This window comes from Schistocerca gregaria, chromosome 7, assembly GCF_023897955.1.
Source record: "Schistocerca gregaria isolate iqSchGreg1 chromosome 7, iqSchGreg1.2, whole genome shotgun sequence".
Lineage (NCBI taxonomy): Eukaryota > Metazoa > Arthropoda > Insecta > Orthoptera > Acrididae > Schistocerca > Schistocerca gregaria.
Window position 1 is genome coordinate 542,567,569 of NC_064926.1, and position 19,223 is coordinate 542,586,791.

The following is a 19,223-nucleotide window of genomic DNA, read 5'->3' on the forward strand; positions in this document are numbered from 1 at the left end:
AAAAAAAAAAAAAATTTTTCTTTATTAATTACTAAAATCTTTAAGACCTGAATACATTCTGCTTTAAAAGAATAACATTGTAATGGAGAGAATAAAACTTGTACTTCCTTTAGGTGAACAAAAACACCTGGGTATAAAATGAAATTTATTTAACACAAGAAAGTCCGGCTGAGCTGGCGAAAGAGCATCTCATAGTAACGAAAACGAGGATGGTTAGGGGCCGAAATATTCTTTATGTATGATTGATAAATTTAGTGAGATGTGACAAGAAACATAAACGGGTCATTGCCAGACACATCTACATCTACATGTATACTCCGCAAGCCACCCAACGGTGTGTGGCGGAGGGAACTTTACGTGCCACTGACATTACCTCCCTTTCCTGTTCCAGCCGCGTATGGTTCGCGGGAAGAACGACTGCCGGAAAACCTCCGTGCGCGCTCGAATCTCTCTAATTTTACATTCGTGATCTCCTCGGGAATTACAAGTAGGGGGAAGCAATATATTCGATACCTCATCCAGAAACGCACCCTCTCGAAACCTGGACAACAAGCTACACCGCGATGCAGAGCGCCTGTCTTGCAGAGTCTGCCACTTGATTAAAATTCTTCTGGGTAATATGCCGCGTCATTTCTAAAAAACTAACAACAATAATAAATTAAAACCGACGTTTCGGCCGAATTGCAACGGCCTTCCTCAGGGCACGACTGGTTTTGCATGGGGTAGGTGTTACTATTTATTACAGACTATCGATGTCTGACGTCACGGTTGTAGAATTTTAATTGGCCCTCTAAAATGATAGGCTAGTCATGACGTAAGGGAAGATGGAAGGAAAGGGGCTATTCGTGGATATCCATGTCGTCAACGATTGGTAGCTGACCGCCAATCAGCGTTCCGCTTCTGGTCGGCAAGTTTTCCTCCTGTTGTGCGCGGAAGTGGACTGACAGTTGCTCTACAGCTGTTTGTGTAGATACGTCCGTGTCCCGTGTAGCTTCTGCCCCGCGGCCGCTCGCGGCCCGTTGGACTGGGATGGCCGGCAGCCAGGACGCTGGGAGTTTGTAGCCATCTTCTCTGTTGATGTTGTCAGGCTGCTTAATAATTTCGATCGCCTCCCGAATTTTGCGTTCTCGCATCCACGATTCTTTCGCCAGTACTCGTGCTTCCTGGAACCTGATAGGTTGTCCACAGTCACGGTGGTGTTCCGCTATCGCCGATTTATTGTGTTGTTGTAGTCGTACGTAGCGTTCGTGTTCTGCTACTTGTAAGCTGATAGGTCTTCCTGTTTCTCCTATGTAGGCAGCTCCGCACACATAGGAGAAACAGGAAGACCTATCAGCTTACGAGTAGCAGAACACGAACGCTACGTACGACTACAACAACACAATAAATCGGCGATAGCGGAACACCACCGTGACTGTGGACAACCTATCAGGTTCCAGGAAGCACGAGTACTGGCGAAAGAATCGTGGATGCGAGAACGCAAAATTCGGGAGGCGATCGAAATTATTAAGCAGCCTGACAACATCAACAGAGAAGATGGCTACAAACTCCCAGCGTCCTGGCTGCCGGCCATCCCAGTCCAACGGGCCGCGAGCGGCCGCGGGGCAGAAGCTACACGGGACACGGACGTATCTACACATACAGCTGTAGAGCAACTGTCAGTCAACTTCCGCGCACAACAGGACGAAAACTTGCCGACCAGAAGCGGAACGCTGATTGGCGGTCAGCTACCAATCGTTGACGACATGGATATCCACGAATATCTCCTTTCCTTCCATCTTCCCTTACGTCATGACTAGCCTATCATTTTAGAGGGCCAATTAAAATTCTACAACCGTGACGTCAGACATCGATAGTCTGTAATAAATAGTAACACCTACCCCATGCAAAACCAGTCGTGCCCTGAGGAAGGCCGTTGCAATTCGGCCGAAACGTCGGTTTTAATTTATTATTGTTGTTAGTTTTTTAGAAATGACGCGGCATATTACCCAGAAGAATTTTAATCACTATGACACCGGCCGCGGAAGCCTACGTTCTTATATCTGCCACTTGAGTTTGCCGAACATCTCCGTGACGCTATCACGCTTACCAAATATCCCTTTGACGAAACGCGCAGCTCTTCTTTGGATCTTCTCTATCTCCTCTGTCAATCCGACCTGGTAAGAATCCCACACTGATGAGCAATACTCAAGTATAGGTCGAACGAGTGTTTTGTAAGCCACCTCCTTTGTTGATGAACTACATTTTCTAAGGACTCTCCCAATGAATCTCGACCTGGCACCCGCCTTACCAACAAGTAATTTTATATAATCATTCCACTTCAAATCGTTCCGCACGCATACTCCCAGATATTTTACAGAAGTAACTGCTACCAGTGTTTGTTCCACTGTCATATAATCATAAAATAAAGGATCCTTCTTTCTATGTATTCGCAATACATTACATTTGTGTATGTTAAGGATCAGTTGCCACTCCCTGCACCAAGTGCCTATACGATGCAGATCTTCCTGCATTTCGCTGCAATTTGCTAATGCTGCAACTTCTCTGTATACTACAGCATCATCCGCGAAAAGGCGCATGGAACTTCCGACACTATCTACTAGGCCATTTATATATATTGTGAAAAGCAATGGCCCCATAACACTCCCCTGTGGCCCTCCAGAGGTTACTTTAATGCCTGTAGACGTCTCTCCATTGAGAACAAAATGCTGTGTTCTGTTTGCCTGTTAGAGGCGGCCATATGGCAATAAAATAAAATATATGAATGAGGCAACGTTAAAATATGCCGTAATCAATCTGCACACAATCTAAGCAAATATAAATCTAAAAAACTGATCTTTATTACAGAGCCTTAAGTGAACAGAAACGTGTGAAGGGAAAAAGTTACATATAAAAAATATAAGGAAACAAAGCTATCTTACAGCAAAGTAGAAACAACTGTGTTCAGTAGTCACTGATACTTTAATTACAGAATCTCATGTTGTAGGAAAGAAAGAGAAACATACATATATAATCTACAGCAACGCAATGCGTTTCAGAAGATGACATAGATGAAAGGCCCTGATATTAGGAGAAAATCACAGGGGGGGAGGAAGGGATGGTACTTGAACTCCGACAAGGCACAGATGAAAGGATGCATAAGGAGTAGGCGGCTCCTGTCAAGACAGGCTGCTGTAACAGATATATGAACCGTAAGTAGAACGTAACAGTGAGGGCAGGGGAGAGAACAGGCTGGAAGCCATGTAATGAAAATAAACCCACATGAAGTGTAATTTAACAAGCGCGAAATGAAAGGGCGATCGTACCAAGTCATAGACAGGTTAAGCAGAGGCGGTTGTCGGGTGCCAATACAGCAAGAAGTAGCACCCTCATGTGTAGGATGTATAACACTAAGCCGAAGGAATCGGGGAAATAAAAAAGTACACAGTCAAAAAGTCATAAAAAATGTTAAAAAACAACCGCCGACTACAGCCTATTTTCTGGATGATAAATGCAGAGGGATTGTTTCAACGCTGTAAAGGAATTTTCAATTCCCCAAGCACATCAAGATCACACCCTTTAGCCTCAAGCATGCAAAGCTCTCATAACATCATAACATGGCCTTCGTCCCTTAAATGGCATCCAAGCTCGCTATCATTTTAATTGTGTATGCTCTCTAAACGTGGTTGCGAAATCACATAAAAACCATTGCAACAGCCATACTCCATTTTATAGTCTCCAGCATTCCCAAAATTCCCCATTCATCAGAAAATGGAAAGATGCAAGAGGGTTTTCGCACTCATACAAAACTGGGAATAACTTTGCGTCATTGCGTTGGGAATAAGACAGATAGGTTTGGGGAGCCACGAGTTTCGAACAAAAAAGGAGTAGTTATTCTAGCGACCTATTCAGCAGTGGCATAAGTCCTCTCAAGTTTTGCAATGTATACGACAGTCAAAAAAGTGGATGTATTTTCCATTTCTGTTGAATCTCGCCAAACAATAACAGCAGCAATTCGGTTGGATGCTGAAAGGCATCCTGATCTTATCAAACCCTCTCTACCAGTATTTGCAAACACTGCAAGAAAAATTCAAGAAACTTTAAGGCTAAAGAATAAATTGTGCCAACGACAAATAAGAGCAACTGACGAGTGAAATGAAATGATTTTAGCAACAAAAACACGCATCCTACATGTCAGCTTGAATGTTCGAGTGGGCTCAGACAGAGAAGCTGTGGTGTAATCGATACATCGAAGCGCAAGGGCTACAGCTGGCAACACCGCCAACGCCACTAGGAGCAAAGTATCCGTCCGCCAGAGCGACCACCATGACATGGCCGACCGCCACGTCCTCAGGGAAGCTGCAGTGTACCGCTGTTGCTGCCGTCAGGCGTTTACTTCCATTCGCATAGTTGAGTGACCAGTCTGTATCCGGCCTGGATTCTGATTAACACGGAGTTTATCGAGTGTACTGTAGAGTTGTCAACAAGATGCAGCAGACTCAGTGCAGTCTGTCTCTTACATGCAGAAGAACTCTGCATATTACTGAACAGTTATCAGTAATATGGACACCATGTTCTTTGTATGCATAGCGTATTGGCGTAATGATCCTCTCACGGGCCAGACCCTCCTTGCAACTTAAGTACCTTACAGTATAAATATATTCTAGTTAAGATTTTGTTACCATTATTTACTGTTTTAGGACTGTCCTTTAATACCCCTGAGCAGTGACACAAATTGATAACGACAATGTGAACTTATGTTGCTGTGTTCTTCCACCATCAAGATCGATGTTAACGTTTTATTGCAGCATTATTGTTTTACTATGTTTTGTGTGTATTAGCTTTAGTGACTTATCACACCTGTGCCACAACAAGATCTTCCTGTGGTGGACGGGATTCAGCTGCATTGGGAACAGATTCAACAGCTGTTGGGAAGCATCACTCAAGTGACACAAGCACTTCCAATGGAAGCTACACATCAACAGACAACAACTGCACCCAAACTGCGATAGTTTCGTATCCAGCAAGAGGACTGGGCCACGTATTGTACTCAACTTGAAGCACGTTTTTCGAGCAAGATATAACAGGTACGAAGCACAAAATTTATTTCCTATCTAATTTGGGTGCCGAAGTGTTTAGATTGTGTGTCATACTATTTCCTGACTGTCATCTGGAGGACATTGATTATGAGTCGTTGCTTCAGAAGTCAGATGCAAGTAGCAGCTGCCAGACACAAGCTTTTTAGACTTACGAAGCAATGTGATGAGACAATTAAATAATTGGTCGCAGAACTAAGAAGTGTTACCAGACACCGCAAATTTAAGAGTTCGTGTGTACTGTCCCATAGTGACACCCTCATCTGTGACGCATTTACCCAAAGTGTATCACATGCATGCATCTGCACTGCTGTTTTGAAGATGCCAGATCCTGATTTAGAAACTGTCCTGTCGATCCGTGAGTATCAGAATATTTTAGATGTAGCAAAGGTAGAATCAGTGGGTCCAAACATTTTTGCAGTTCAAAGTGCACAACACGCTCAGTACTTGTAGCAATCAGAAGTCCAGGGGCGGGAAAAGCCAAGTGTTAAAAACAGCCAGTCACACTCTAACATTCTGCGTGGTGTCTGTTTGTTCTACATCGTGTCTCCCTGCCACATTCGCGCAACGACACTCTGAGCGTGTTTTTTAGGGAATTGACTAGTTTGAACCTGAGACTTGTTGCTGGTAAGGAGACGCCAGAGCACACATGACATGTAGAGTCCAGAAGAGTTCAGTGAGAAACGTCGAAAAAGCAGTTACGTTTACCATTGGAAATTTTATTCTACTCACAAAACATTGTTTATAAATTGCACTATTGATAAAAGGAAATCTTTTAATACAGGATGATAAAAACCAACTGCGTTCAACAAAAATGTGAACGAATATTCCCTGAGTGGGTTTCCAAGTTCTACAATGGATCGAAGGATGACCTATGCCATATCACATCTATAATCTAGGTTTAAATTAAGTTTCACAAGAGAGAAAACTATAAAAATGGTCTACAGTGACCCTCAATTATCTTTAATTACTTATCTAACTTGTCGTAAATGTCAGTGGCTGATGTGGCTACTCAATAATTATATAACAGAGAAATCATCGCGTTTCAGATTTTTACTTCAATTGGCAAATGTGAACACCATGAGCTTTAATTTACGATCGACACTAGTATTACGTAAAAAGGAGGTGTAACAGATGAGACTTCTGCAGTTCTGAGTGAAGCTTTATGCGCTGTTATGCGGCATCGCGTGCGTTCATTACCTTGTTGATGTTCGTCAGGGGGCGGGGGTCAGCACAGCTCCGCTCACCTCGCAGTCTCGGAACCAACTCTCTCCTAACTTCTCCTTAGTACAATTTACCGAAGTTGGTCTAAAAAAACTATCTGGCTGTGTTTTGATCTGACCAATCAGGGTCTCAATGTTAACCTTAAGCTCCGCCTATAAAAATTCTGTCTATCCAATGGCAAAAGTTATACTTTTCGTGGTGGGGCAATGTTTTTAAAGTTTGCAACGTAACAGAGACGCGAAAAAGTCTCACGCTATAACTTGCAGCTGGTGTGGTCCTTTTAGCGTTATCGTGAGATCTGTACTGTTCTTCTGGAGGGCTCTATCTTTTAACATGGTCTGGGGTGTGTTCCTAACAAAACAGAGACGTGAAAAAGTCTCAAGCTAAAACTTGCGGGTGGTGTGGCCCTTTTTGTGTTATCGTAAGATCTATACTGTTCTTCTGGAGGGCTCTAGCTTTTAACATGGGCTGGGGGGTGGTCCTTGACATAACAGAGAGGCGAAAAAGTCTCACGCTAAAACGTGCGGGTGGTAGACTTAGCGGTAGGCTGCCGACGTCGGTGTCCAGTCCGTCCGTTATCGTAGGGCCTTCTAGCTTAACACGGTTATGCTCTCGGCTTCTGTTCTCGCTTCTCCCCACGGAACTGCGTCTGTCTCACGGTGGGAAGGTACGACGTGCATTTAGGCATTCTTGTGTTAGTCTGTGGTATTCCATTTGCTCACTCGTTACTCGTATTACTTTGGTTAATTTAATGTCACGATTTATTCGGAGCTATGTGACATACTACTGGATTTGCTTATCATGTCAGGGTTTTCATGGAAGGAGTTGGATTTGCCTGACACCTTACAACACCATGTGCGAGGGCTCTTTTTATAGTTTAATGCAAGGAAGCTATGTCCACAGTGATAAACAGCGCACGACAGTACTGAGTGTCCATGCGTGAATGCAAAGTGCTTTATCGATGACAAGTGCAGCCAACTCAAACGGTGTGTTTTCAGAACCACTGTGGCAGGTGGCAGTCCTACTCTAGTCAGCAGTGTTCCTCGACAGAAGTAAATGAACGATCAGCTGAGCTGGTGCAAGAGGCTCGATCAGTGGCTCGTCCTTCAACTAAATAGAAACCTTTACAAGTGATAGAATTAACTATATATGCATATGTGTGTGGCACAGCATTCAGTGAAACTACGACTAAATCTAGGTGCTTCCGTCACTTTGCTCAACAGAAACACTTACTAATTGTTAGCTAGCCCACAGCTACTAGAGCTTAATGCCACGCTGTCTGCACACAACAGTCACAACGTTTCAGTACTGGACGTGTGCATCCTGTCCACAACATTTCGTAATGTTACTACAGCTGTGACATATGCCTAATGCTCTTGAGCCAACCTAAATACTTCTCATCTGGAGTCGTTTGACCTCGATATTCAGGGCAACATGTTGCAAATCAATGTTACTGTGCCTCTTGACTGTTAACAATTTGTGTGAAAAGTGCAGTTATCTGTTTCAATCAGGTCTGGGGAAAGCTAAAGATTTTGAGGCCCGTATACCTTTAAAAGACAGTGCACAAATACGTTTTCAGTGTACACTGCCGGTCCCCAATGCCATTTGTTATCAGGTCACACAGGAACTGAAATGGTGACAAGACAGTGTAAATAATTTTACCAAGTCGATGGACATCCCCGCAGGTAGTTATTATGAAGCTACAGGGTGGAGGGGGTGGGGTTTACAGCTAAGTCCAGACTTTAAATCCACCATAAACCGCAAATAGTGGTGGACTCTTTTCCCCTGCGTTGGCGTGATGAACTGATGGACGGATTGAGACAGAAGCGCTTCTTCTCCAAAACTGACTTATAAGCGGCTTACTTGGTGTTTCACTTGGAAGAGCAGTCAAAACATTTCTGTATAATTAACACGCTCTTGGATTTATACCAGTTCGCCCGCCTTTCGTGGTCGTGCGGTAGCGTTCTCCCTTCCCACGCCCGGGTTCACGGGTTCGATTCCCGGCGGGGTCAGGGATTTTCTCTGCCTCGTGATGGCTGGGTGTTGTGTGATGTCCTTAGGTTAGTTAGGTTTAAGTAGTTCTAAGTTCTAGGGGAGTGATGACCGTAGATGTTAGGTCCCATAGTGCTCAGAGCCTTTTTTTTATACCTGTTCCAGCGGCTCCCAATCGGCACTTCGTCAGATCCTGCCATTTTTCAACTCTTAACAGCGAAGACTACCTTCAGGTGCAAACTATTTAGATGACACTGTAGTGTCTGGTCAGACACCAGAGGAAACGTTAGCCAACTTACAGTACCAAGTTATTTCTGAACTGGGAATAATATGTATTAAAGAGAAGTGCTCATTTTTCCATATGTAAGTTCAGTACCTGCGTCATGGAATTAATGCACAGAGCATCCATCGTACACAATCGCAATTGTCGGCGATCATGGACTTGTAGCATCTTGTAACATTAAGGAGCTACAGGTATCAATGGGTAAAGTGATGTACTTCATCAAATGCATTCCTCATGCAACACAAACTGCTGCTCTGTTGAACCAGCTGCACTGGAAAGGTGTTCCCTTCAGGTCCAAAGATCGTCAGGGTGCACTTCAGCGACTTAAGGATGCTCTTGGACTGGTGCCCTCCCACAACATTGGTTCCTCTGATAAGTGCATTGCCTTCAGTTCCAAAAGTGTAAACGAAGCACAGTGTAATTTAAGCCAGCTGGAAAGTGAGGCACTCGCCATTATACATCGAGTTACTAAATTTCACCTCTATATTACTACAACGTCAGGTCTTGGAGGTCAAGTGTTCCTTCAGGGCCAGTCTACGTGTCGTGGAGGTGTTTTGAACTTTACTGGTACCAAAAGTACAGCACCACAGCATGGTAACGGCTGGATAACTGTTGCTATTGTACGGTACGATGGTAGTACCGTTAAAGGTGTTTCTGGATTGGAGGCCTTCAATAACAGAGATGTTATTACTTTTCGTACATTTCAAGTTTCTGAGGTCTTCAATAGGGACAGTTTAGTTCAATTCCTCCAACCTGTCCTGCCAGGGATAGCACAAAAATTAAAGTGTTGGGCTTTGTCGTCGAACTAACAGTGTGAGTTGTCGCACAGGCTCATGACCCAGTATTCAAACGGTGCCTTGTTATCATGGCTAGCAGACAGTGCTGATCCTTTGATTCATCTGAGGATTTGTGCTTGCAGATTGCTTCAGAGGACATGAACACCCTTCATGGGCTTCCAATAGGCTTCCATTCTATTGCAGAGAAACCTACCTCAGGCCCAGCTTTCCAAGTGGCCTTGCAGTATGTTCACAATGGGTGGCGTCACAGCTTAAAAGAAACCGACAACCTCCTGGCCCGCCGGCACTTTGGACAATGGCACACGCTTCCTGTCCATTTGAGTGCCTTCCTTCTTCATACGGAGAATGATGATGCACATATTGTGAGCCTTCAAGCCCTCCAGTGGAAAGAGTTGAAATTGTTGCGTCAAGGTCATCTGTGAGCGATGTGCACTAAGGAGCTGGATCGGCGCCATTTCAGGTGGCTGGGCAGGGATGCCCAAACTGAATGGATGACTTCCTATTGCACAGCCTGTGCAGAACACTGGTCCACTCCATCGCAATAGTTTTTCGAGTGACCCCGCCCAATATGACAATGGCAGTCGCTATATTTATATTTTGGGGGTGGCTATTGGAATATGCGATGGTTCCTGGTGGTAGGTGCTTATTGCAAGTTTCCATCTGTAGTCCCAATGAATACCACCACAACCAGCAGTACAGTGTCGCCTCTCACCTGTATTTTTTGTATTGGAATATTAGCAGAGGGCAGCATTTTGCGTCGGCTGACTTTCGACGTCTTTGCCACGATAACGTTATCCAGCACATCACAACTGCACCATTTCACCCACTGTCAAATTGTGAAGCTGTACGTTTTGTACGCATGTTCAAGACGCAATGGAGAAGCAGCGTTCATTTCATACAAGTGATCAGGTCATAAAGACATTTTTGTCATCCTGCCACACCTTGGCTTTTAATGGGAAATCGCTGGGGAACTTTTAACAGTCGCCATCGTACTCTACTGCATCTTCTGCGGCCACTACAGAAAGCATTGCATTCCACCGTACCCTACAAGGTTCCGGTTTCAGGTTAGTGTCTTTTCAAGAGTGTTGGGAAAGAGTACAGGTTGAGAACAGGGTTTTGTGAAAGAAGTTTTGGCAGATCGTCATATACCATTCAGGATCCGAGGGCTCAGCACTATGTAGGGGTTCATGGCAGCAATACTCATCTCCGCCTCTTTGTCCAGCCTGGTCGTTGCGCCTCGTCGACGTTCCAGTCATGACCGATGCAGAATAGAGGTCTGCAATGTCACCACCGCAGCCTGAGCCGTCCACACTGGGTATCCATCAGAACGTCCCAGGGGATCGTGCCACTGCTGTCGATGTCCCATCCACAGCATCAGTGTCCCCAGATGTCGGCACGCACCACGTGGTCGGTTGTTGAGCTCGTATTCCTGGCCACTCTGAAGGTGTAAAAGTGTATACTAGGATGGAGACAGTGGTCTGGCTCGAGCCACAGTTACACACCCTCCCCTACCTGCGATGTCTGCAATCAGACCTTCCTCCTACCATCAGCCCAGGAACCAGCAGCACAAAATAATGGTGCCAATGTTTAGGGGTAGGAATGTGGTATCATGGATATATCTAAGTTTCACAGCAGGCACCACCATAAGCATCACTAGGAGCAGAATCGCTGCCTGCTGGAGCCACCCACCACGATACGGCCGACGGCCGCGCCCTCAAGGAAGCTCCAGTGTGCCACCGCTGCTGGAGGTTATTTACTTCCGTCCACAGAACTGAGCATCCACTCTACATTCGGCCTCGAGTCTGTCTAGTAGAGAGAGGAGTATATGCATCACAAAAACCTTAAAATATGCATGAAAATATGCATGAAAAATGCTTAAAATGCATGAAAAGTGGTGAAATACGCAAGATCAAATAATAAAAAAAACATGGTAATTACTCCCTGCATTATATCTCAAAGTCGAACCTGTGCATATCACTTACGAGGAAGTGCGCCAGCAGCGAAAACCGGTACATTTGGAACGCTGATATCATTTTCTGAATACTTTCTAGTAGAGGTTAACAAGGGTGCCTTTCTGGGATTATTTTCTAAAAATTTGCAAAATGGGGACGCATAACGTGTTTCAAGCATTGTTCCTTCTTTATTATTGTTGTCGGTAACAAGCGGATGCGATGCGAGTGAGTCGCAGCGAAGCAGTCGATATGTATAGGACCAACCTCCAGATATAACGCATGCAGAGAGGAACGCTCAAAAACTCCTTAATATTTTATTTAAAACACAAAATAAAACCATGATTTTTTTTGAACAGCATTAACTTTCAATTAATACTGTTGGACCAAAGCATCATTTACAATTTATTTTATGTATTTCTACTGTTGTAAACATAAACGACCAAGTGTTTTTCCAAATGTTCGATAGTAAGATTGTGTCTTCGATCACTCAAAATATTTTTATAAGCAGAAAAGGACCGTTCTGCATCAACTGAGGTAACTAGGTAGTATTAGTATTTGGTTGGTATGTTGGCACTTACTGTTTCTAGTAGAAGTTCACCCTGTCTCATTAATAAAACTATCGATGTAACTCTTGAGGCTTTCCCGGCAATCTAATGACATCTTGGGTCGTTGTGTGCTCTGCCGGATGTCAGCGTCGTACTTGCACGATATTTCGGTAGCGTAACTCGTTACCTTCATCAGGTGCGACCTGAGACTACTCGTCGAGTGGACCTGGTGCAGTATTTATGCCTGCGGCCTTCCCCCTCCACTACGCGCTCCCTCTGCGGTCCGCGCCCGCTCGCTGCCGTTTATAATGTTTTCAAATTTTCATTGAAGTTCTCTTGGCGATACCTCCGGCTATGAGGAGTTCACTAGAATAATTTTATTCATTAACTGAATAGATTCATTCAACGCCACACCTTCATTTTCAAGCTTTTTAATACTTTCAGGTATATGGGGAAAATGATCCTAGCACTGGCAAACTGCCAAATCCTCTGCACTACCGAAGTCGCTTACAACCCCTCTAATGGCCTCGAAATTTTCATTGTAAAACAACACAGCTCCGACCCACGTACCCCAACGAGTTACCACTGGTTCTGGAGGGAAAGGCACATTTGGTAGTTTTTCTTTGTAGGTCTTGATGCGAGCAGTAGTCTTTAGAAACACTTTCTTTGTGGATGAAATCAAATTACTTACATTCATGAACGTGGAACGTACTTCTGCAGCAAGGTGAAGTACACCATGAGCAAAGCACGCCACATGAATCAAATTGGTATAAAATACTAGGAGGGCTTTTCCTGCGTTGATCATATAAGGAGTAGCATCTGAAATAAACGCAAACACCCTTTCATCTGCAGAAGATTCTGGAAATGTTCACAAATCTGGCGCTCGTAGAATGATTTATTTTTACAAATTCTTTGCAGGCCCCTAAACAGGAAGAAGAATGCTCTTCTCTTAAAGCACCAACAATTAAGTTTGCAATGTAGCGGCCGCAAGTGTCTGTAGTTTCGTCGACTGAAATCCAGATAATGGTGTCCTTGAGTTCACTGCGTATTTCTTCCAGAACATTTACGTTAATTGTCGATATGTAATTTTTACGCAACGTTGATTCATCTTTCATAGTTTGATTTAAGCAATATTTGCGCAGGAAGCCTTTGAGGATAGGGTTTGTAAGTTTGTGAAGAGGAATATTGCTTGCAATAAATGCTTCACATAGATCCATGTTAAGCCGACTTTTTTGGTTACCTTTGGACAAATCCCTGCCACCGCAACTTACTGTTGTCAGAAGCGCAACTTACTGTTGTCAGAAGCTGTTGTCGTGGTCCTTTCGTCTGTATTCCTGCGATATGAAGACTTGCTTTGACATGTTGGTCTATTTGGCTCTGAGCACTATGGGACTTAACATATGTGGTCATCAGTCTCCTAGAACTTAGAACTACTTAAAGCTAACTAACCTAAGGACATCACACACATCCATGCCCGAGACAGGATTCGAACCTGCGACCGTAGCAGTGGCGCGGTTCCGGGCTGCGCGCCTGAACAGCTAGACCACCGCAGCCGGCAGTTGGTCTACTTGAAACTTTTTTTCTTGTTGCACGAAATGTTTTTCTCGCAAACTCGCCAATATAAAACAATTCCCTCATATGTAAATGTTCCAGGATGGTCAGCTATCCACGATAAGACGTTTATTTTTCAGGAGGCATGGCGCACAACACGTTACACACTATACGTCGTATACAAGTTCAATTGTGTACAAATAAATTGAAAGCTAAACTGAAACAATGGACGTGCGAATGAAAGCTTGCTCAGTTTAATTGTTGCCGACGCGTACGGTATGACAGCAGAGGGTATTAATCGGGCGCGCGGGCGCAGGAATATTGAGTCTGCCTGCCTGTTCCTGTTCCTCTCGTGTAATGATTTCTCTAGGCAGTGGCCTCTCGGTTAGCGCCTGCACGCAGTTCTAGGTCGTGGTCAATCTGTGAGGCATCAAAACTAGATCGAGATAGAGACAGCCCGTCTATGTTTTTAAAATTTCGTAAACACAGAGCGAAAATATGCATCATTACTAGTTTGCAGTTAAAATATGTAATAATCGGTGTTGTTGTTGTGGTCTTTAGTCCTGAGACTGGTTTGATGCAGCTCTCCATGCTACTCTATCCTGTGCAAGCTTCTTCATCTCCCAGTACTTACTGCAACCTACATCCTTCTGAATCTGCTTGGTGTATTCATCTCTTGGTCTCCCTCTACGATTTTTACCCTCCACGCTGCCCTCGAATGCCAAATTTGTGATCCCCTGATGCCTCACAACATGCCCTACCAACCGGTCTCTTCTTCTTGTCAAGTTGTGCCACAAATTTCTCTTCTCTCCAATTCTATTCAATACCTCCTCATTAGTTATGTGATCTACCCATCGAAACCTCAGCATTCTTCTGTAGCACCACATTTCGAAAGCTTCTATTCTCTTCTTGCCTAAACTATTTATCGTCCACCTTTCACTTCCATAAAAGGCTACACTCCATACAAATACTTTCAGAAACGACTTCCTGACACTTAGATCTATACTCGATGTTAACAAATTCCTCTTCTTCAGAAACGTTTTCCTTCTTATTGCCAGTCTACATTTTATATCCTCTCTACTTCGACCATCATCAGTTATTTTGCTCCCCAAATAGCAAAACTCATTTACTACTTTAAGCGTCTCATTTCTTAATCTAATTCCCTCAGCATCACCAGACTTAATTTGAATACATTCCATTACCCTCGTTTTGATTTTGTTGATGTTCATCTTATCTCTTGTCCATTCCGTTCAACTGCTCTTCCAAGGAGCCAAATACGTAAATGTACATGCAAGATCCATATAATCCGGCCTCTAGTGATTACTATAGAGCTTATCGTGTGTGCCACAGAGTTGTCGGCAAAGTAGAGTGAAATCAATTCAGTCCTTAATGCAGAACGATTCTATTTTTCAACAGTTATCAGTGATCCGGACGTTGTGTTCCTTGTGCAGCGTGTCATGTAACGGCCCAAGCACAGACCACACACTGGCCGGCCGTGATGGCCGAGCGGTTCTAGGCGCTACAGTCTGGAACCGCGCGACCGTTACGGTCGCAGGTTCGAATCTGTCTTGGCCATGGGTGCGTGTGATGTCCTTATGTTGGTTAGGTTTAAGTAGTTCTAAGTTCTAGGGCACTGATGATCTTAGCAGTTAAGTCCCGCAGTGCTCAGAGCCATTTGAACCATTTTTGAACAGGCCACACAATCTTTGCAAGGTCAGTATTTTACAGAATAAATTTATTTGTAGATTAAAATCTGCTTCAGTTACTAGTAGCTTTCTAAATTCATTCCACGACCGGTTTTAATGCTTTAAGCTTCATCTTCGTGTGCCACCAAATAATTATGAAAACATAAACGTGTGGTGGCTGGGCCAGTCAGCCACTGCGGATCACACTCACGTCAAAGAAACGGACAGCACGACACGGAAGCTTCTAAACTGGTCTTAGAATAAACTTAGGAAACAACTAGCAACCGAAGCGGATTTTTATTTCCTCAGTTATGTTCACATGATCAAATATTTTGTAAATATGTTTTATCTAAGAGTGTGCCACCAGTACTTACTGTTTTACGATTGTCCATTCCCACCACCCAGCAGTGCCACAACAAGAGTATTCTATAAATACCGCTTTCCATTCCATGCCATTCTTTCCTCATTTCGCTCCATCGACAGCATCATGGCAATGACTTTTAAAATCGGTTACAGTTCTGCTAATGGTGCCCACGAAATCTGCGAAGTGATGCGACCTCTCTATGCAAGATTTTGTTTACGGATACGTATCGTTTACAAATCATGAGCTAATCCTACCTCGCAATATGTGATGCCGCTCAGTTGAGAATCCACACTGGCTGAGAGAAGTGGATAAATAACGACCAAACCAAAACAGTAGCGAAAACGTCGCAGCTGTTTCGAGACCACCGAGTTGTTTTCTTTAGCTACGTAATAACAATAGAAGAGCGCCGGGTGTGTACTGCGATCCCAAGACAATGGAGCAAAGCAAGCAGTAGAAACGTTTGTAATCACCACCGGCAAAAATTGTCTCTACCAAAAAAATCATCGGCTAAAGTGCTGTTAAGTATTTTTTGGGAGTGTCAAGGTGTTTATGCTCATAGGCAAACTCTCACAGGATCGTACAACCGAATCTCCTGACTGTCAAGACAAAGAGTCGCAGAAAGTCAACCGACGGGCTGTTTTCCCAGCACAACAACGCCCTAGCCCGTTCTGCACCCGCCTCAGTCACTTGGGGTCGCTTCTCTGTGCCGTCACACTTTGTCTTACCCCTGTATTCTCGGTTCAAATGTCTCTGAGCACTATGGGACTTAACATCTGTGGTCATCAGTCCCCTAGAACTTAGAACTACTTAAACCTAACTAACCTAAGGACATCACACACACTCATGCCCGAGGCAGGATTCGAACCTGCGACCGTAGCAGTCGCGCGGTTCCGGACTGAGCGCCTGAACCGCTAGACCACAGCGGCTGGCTACCCCTGTATTCTCCTGGCACGGTTTCCTCGTGTGAAGAAATAGTTGCGTGGCAGGCAGTTGCGGAATACGAGGTGGTTTTCCACGGGGAACGTTTTCTAAGCAGCCAGAGATAAAGCGTTCTGCAACCAATGTCTCTATCAAGTCATCTACTGCTGAGAAACGTGTGTCACACTGGAAAGTCAATATGAAGAAAACGACGTATTGACACAATTAGCTAGTTTCGTGGTCGCAGCCTGGTTTCTAAGTGACACAACATCGTGACTACACCTCGTCTATGCACTGACGAACAATGCAACGAATGCTTTATTGTCACTAACCTACCTAGGAGCTGAATACGCTTTGCTCAGGAAAAAGTGTTGCCATTGGTAAATCGTGGATTATTAAACTGTTAACAGTATGAGATGCAAATCAATTGAAAATTATAATTATAGCTGATCTTTTAGGTTCGTAAGTAGCTACACTACTGGCCAATAAAATTGCTACAACACGAACATGACGTGCTACAGACGCGAAATTTAACCGACAGGAAGACGATGCTGTGATACACAAATGGTTATCTTTTCAGAGCATTCACACAAGGTTGGCGCCGGTGGCGACCCCTACAACGTGCTGACATGAGGAAAAGTTTCCAACCGGTTTCTCATACACAAACAGCAGTTGACCGGCGTTGACTGCAGAAACGTTGTTGTGATGCCTCGTGTAAGGTCAGATTGTAGCCCGTCGCGATTGAGGTTATATATTAGCAGATTATGGAATCTGTTGGTTCAGGAGGGTAATACGGGACGCCGTGCTGGATCCCAACGGCCTCCTATCATAGCAGTCGAGATGACAGGCATCTTATCCGCATGGCTGTACCGGATCCTGCAGCCACGTCTAGATCACTGAGTCAACAGATGGGGACGTTTTCAGGGCAACAACTATCTGCACGAACAGTTCGACGACGTTTGCAGGACCGTGGACTATCAGCTCGTAGACCGTGGCTGCGGTTACCCTTGACGCTGCATCACAGACAGGAGCGCCTGCGATGGTGTACTCAATGACGAACCTGGGTGCACGAATGGCAAAACGTCATTTTTTCGGATGAATCCATGTTCTCTTTACAGCATCACGCTGGTTGCATCCGTGTTTGGCGACATCGCGGTGAACGCACACTGGAAGCGTGTATTCGTCATCGTCATACTGGCCTATTACCCGGCGTGATGGTATGGGGTGCCATTGGTTACACGCCTCCGTCACCTCTTGGTCGCATTGACGGCACTTTGAATGTGGACATTACATTTCAGATGTGTTACGACCCGTGGCTCTACCCTTCATTCGATCCCTGTGAAACCCTACATTTCAGCAGGATAATGCACGACCGCACGTTGCAGGTCCTGTACGGGCCTTTCTGGATACAGAAAACGTTCAACTGCTGCCCTGGCCAGCACATTCTCCAGATCTCTCACCAATTGAAAACGTCTGGTCAATGGTGGGCGAGCAACTGGCTCGTCACAATACGCAAGTCACTACTCTTGATGAATTGTGGTATCGTGTTGAATTTGCATGGGCAGCTGATCCTGCACACGCCATCCACTCTCTGACTCAATTCCCAGGAGTATCAAGGCCGTTATTACGGCCAGAAATAGTTGTTCTGGGTACTGATTTCTCAGGATCTATGCACCCAAATTACGTGAAAATGTAATCACATGTCAGTTCTAGTATAATATATTTGTCCAATGAATACCCGTTTATCACATCCAATTCTTCTTGGTGTAGCAATTTCACTGGCCAGAAGTGTATAATATAGCCGAATAGAATTAGTACCTTGTAAAATCAAATGGAAGTTTTCCAGTAGACCAGAATCACATTGAATCTCATATTTGACATAGCGATAATGCGAAGAATACAAATATTTCGTTTGGAGTAAGGAATATTTGATGTCCAAGGAAATGAATACGATGTGTCACAGGAACACATTTCAGATTTCATTTTATTCATGGTAATCTATGATAAAATAGCAATGCAAATGGCTGCACTTTGTGATGATTATAAATTCTCGAAATGAGTCGTACTATGCATGAAGAAAAGAGAAGACGATAAAATGTTCCTTTCTCTGTCTTAGATTTTTATGTATTCGAACTTGCCGAGCTAACTTTATTAGGTACGTAATTACCTATACTGTCCTGCTTCCTGTGTTTGCGACGCGACGTCCTTGGCAATTCGTTATCACAATCGATTAAAATTTGCTACGACGTTAAAAGCCAACGTAACTGCACACGCGCTCACATTGTTTTGAAATTGTTCCTAGCCTTCAAACCGTGCCAGCACAAAAGCACTCATGCAATGCTGATTTCTAACTGAATCAACAATGAAGGTCAGGTGTACGTTCCGCAACAAGTCACAATGTATAGTAACTAAAATGTTACGCCGACACACAGGCAATCATTATGTTTATTACGAATACCAGTTGATAAATAAATGAGAAAAATAACATGCTGGCTAATTGAGGAACATAATATAATCTTCGTTATGATGCATTCACAATTAATCATCACGGCATTATGGTGAAGGAGTATTGTGAATAAATGACGTCTGAAAATCATACAAACCATCTGTCGTTAGAGCAAGAGCATCAGCCACGGCTTGTCAGTGGAGGAGTCGTGTGAAGTTAGCACCCCTTTCTCTAGAAATATACATTTTTCATAGTTCTTGATAGATGTGCCATAGTTCTCCAGTTCTTTGTGCAAAATTTGAATAGTTCTGCAGAATTTAATGAAGAAAACAACAACACTAGAAAAAATTTTGCTATCTAAACCATTCTTTGTCAATTTCCGCAAAATGTA